Raw genomic sequence first — 3639 nt, forward strand, 5'->3', positions numbered from 1 at the left:
CCTGAAACCGCATCGATTTATTGAGAAGAGCTACATTTCCGGGTTAGGATATGTTGAAGGATCCACGGAGAGCCAGGCCTCAGCTTAGCACACCGTACAAAACGTTAGTCAGGCACCAGCAGAAATGACACCAATACTGGGTAATCCAGAGGCTCTAGGCTTGATAATGGCGAGGGGAGTCCACGAGTTCCTCCACGTCTCCCATGTTCAACTGAACCCACTATTAGATCCCGTGCGGAATGCTGATTGCTGAGTTTCACCTCGTATTCCAAACCCTGATATGTTGTATTAGGGTGAGGTAGGGATATTTAGAAGGCCACTTGAGGTCCGATAGGTTGCTTGAGTGTCCGTCAAACCAGGACATCATTTCTGTGTAAACTGATCATTATTTGCCCTTTTTCTGTGAATCTATGAGCTAATTCCAGCGACGCTCTGCCAGTCACAATAATATCTTTGATCAGCCAGAAGATTATGACCACCGATCTACTGTCGATACAAACGCTTCCTGGCAAGGAATGACTGCTAGTCAGACACACGCACGGTGCATGTAGTATCTACATATACATGGTTACTTTGCAATTCACACTTAAGTGCCTTGCAGAGGGTTCATCGAACCATTTTCATACTACTTCTCTACCATTCCACTCTCGAATGGCGGGTGGGGAAAAAGGAACACCTAAATCTTTCCGTTTCTCTTATTTTCTTGTGATGATCATTTTTCCCTGCGTGGGTGGGTGTCAACAAAATATTTATTGATTTATTTAACCTGGCAAGATTAGGGCCATCAGGCCCTCTCTTACATCTAACCAGGCATTCTACTTATTTTACATTCATATGTTTTGGTAGGCATGGTAAACTACATCTAGAACAAAAAGTGAAATAAACAATTACAAAGGCACAATTGGAAAAATACATACATATAGAGTTTATATTCGTAGATGATAAGTACTGCTATAGACATTATGAAAGAGACAAATTTTAGATAGGAGTGCTGGCAGCAGGGAGTATGAGGGAGACTGATGGTGAAGGGAGGAGAAGAATAGAGACATGATGGAACATAATTAAGGAAATATAAAGGAAAAGAAGATTGCGTGGTTAATAGAGATAGATGAAGAGGAAGAAGAGAAAGGAGCAAGATAGGAAACACTAGCTTTGCTATTTGACAGAGGATTGGCCTAGTACATTAATTTTGTGGAAAACGTTATGAGGATGATAGTAGGAAATGCTTAAATTTCTTCTTAAAAGCAGCAGGGGATTGAATTTTGATCAAGGTAAGGGGCAGTTTGTTCCAGAGGCGGACACCGGCAACTGAGAAGGAGTTTGCAAAAGTTTTTGAGACCTCGTATTTCGATTATGATGGCATGAAGGGTGTTTAATCTCTGAAGCAAGACGAGGAGTCGGTGAAGTAGTCATAGAGTGTGGTAGTCACGCAATTTGTCCGGCAGCAGCCGCCCTAGCTGGGAGTATGAAGCACTAACATGATCATACCGGCGAATGTTGCAGGTGTAACGCACACAGGCATTCATAGTTGTTTTCACTACTCATGCCTCGTTGAATTACATCACAATAGTGGAGGTTCGGTTGAACGAGTGCTTGCACGAGCTCGCGTTTCAAGTCCTGTCGAAACACGTCCCGAATCTTTGAGAGCATAGAGACAAGCGGACGTCTTCCGGCACACTGCGACTGTATTATCCGCCCCGTTGAGATGCTCATCCAAAGTTACATCCAAGTTCTTAACTGTTTTCTGATATGGTATTGGAATACCGTCGAGCAGAATAGGAGGCAGCCGTTGACGGAAATCTGAACTTCGGAAGAGAAAGTTGGTGATCGAAATTTCGTAAATAGATGTCGCCGCAAAGAAAACCTCCTTTGCTTCAGTGACTGCCACCCCAACTCTCGCATCACATCAGTGACTCTCTCACCCATATTGCGTGCTAACACGAAACGAGCTGCCCTTATTTGGACTCTTTTCTATGTCCTCCATCAATCGTACCTGGTAAGGATCCCACACCGTGCAGCAATATTCCAGCAGAGGACGGACAAATGTAATGTAGGCTGTCTCGTTAGTGGGTTCGTCGCATCTTGTAAGTGTTCTGCCAACAAAGCGCAGTCTTTGTTTCGCCTTCCCCACAGTATTATGTGTGTGGTCGTTCCAGTGGTCTGTCAGTGAGCGTGCTGGCCGTGTGTGGAATGGGGAAGGCACTCGACCTGTCTGACTTTGACCGACGGTAGATTGTGATGGCCAGGAACCTTGGAAACTGGACGAGTTGTTGAGTGTTCGAAGAATGCTGCGGTGAGTATCTTTAGTACGTGGCGAAACCAGGGTCAAGCGACATCCAGACAACGAGGGTGTGGGCGGCCGCCCGTCATCACAGATGTCCGACGTCGTAGGTTGGGCAGACTGGTGAAACACTACAGGCTACGAACTGTGGCGGTACCACCATCAGAATTTAATGCTGGACAGAGTACAATTTTCTATGAAGACAGTTTCTCGAAAGAACAGATACCATTGATGATCGTGCAGCTTCTCTAGAATAAATGATAATTAATTGAAGGCCTCAGATGCCGACAGGTGTTGTTGATATATCTCGTTTTGGACAGCTAAAAATGTGTGCCCCGACCGGGACTCGAACCCGGGATCTCCTGCTTACATGGCAGACGCTCTACCCCTCTGAGCCACCGAGGACGCAGATGAATAGCGCGACTGCAGGGGCTTATCCCTTGCACGCTTCCCGTGAGACCCACATTCCCAACTGTCCACAATCTACATACGTAATGTTCCTAATAGATATTTGCCCATCCACTCATTACTCGAGCACACTAAGGTGACGATTCCAGTAAGAGTTCGGGCAACCTGTGCACAATCGCACAGACGAAGGCCAATGGCCGGGTAGCCTTTAACTATATATATGAAGATAGTAACTGTTCTCTGCCCGCCGGAGTGGCCGTGCGGTTCTAGGCGTTACAGTCTGGAACCGAGCGGCCGCTACGGTCGCCGGTTTGAGTCCTGCCTCGGGCATGGATGTGTGTGATGTTCTTAGGTTAGGTTTAATTATTTCTAAGTTCTGGGCGACCGATGACCTCAGAAGTTAAGTCGCATAGTGCTCAGAGCCATTTGAACCATTTTGAACTTCCTCTATTAGCGAGTAATGAGTGGATGGGCAAGTATCTATTAGGAACATTACGTATGTACATTGTGGACAGCTGCGAATGTGGGTCTCACGGGAAGCGTGCAAGGGATAAGTCCCTGCAGTCGCGCTATTCATCTGTTTCCTCGGTGGCTCGGATGGGTAGAGCGTCTGCCATATAAGCAGGAGATCCCGGGTTCGAATCCCGGTCGGGGCACACATTTTCAGCTGTCCCCATCGAGGTATATCAACAACACCTGTCGGCAGCTGAGGGTTTCAATTAATTATTAGAGAACAATTGTGTCTGAACACACACAGCACCGAACACCCCTAACGATGGGCCTTCGCAGCCGACTATCCGTGCATGTGCCAGTGTTAACACCACGACATCGGCAACTGCGACTCAAATGGGCACATCACCGTCGGCACTGGACGTTGCCGCAGTCGCAGAAAGTTGCACGGTCTGATGAATCCCGATACCTCCTTCATCGTGACGATGGGAGAGCGCGAA

The 3639-nt window shown here is 47.0% G+C and overlaps 1 non-coding gene across 1 annotated transcript; it reads left to right on the plus strand.

Moving 5' to 3' along the window:
* The first annotated feature begins 3271 nt into the window (after positions 1-3271).
* On the plus strand, positions 3272-3345 carry Trnai-uau (transfer RNA isoleucine (anticodon UAU)). The gene has a single exon. It is a non-coding gene; the product is annotated as a tRNA-Ile (tRNA).
* Positions 3346-3639: the final 294 nt, after the last annotated feature.

Source organism: Schistocerca nitens, chromosome 12 (genome assembly GCF_023898315.1).
Source record: "Schistocerca nitens isolate TAMUIC-IGC-003100 chromosome 12, iqSchNite1.1, whole genome shotgun sequence".
Classification (NCBI taxonomy): Eukaryota; Metazoa; Arthropoda; class Insecta; order Orthoptera; family Acrididae; genus Schistocerca; species Schistocerca nitens.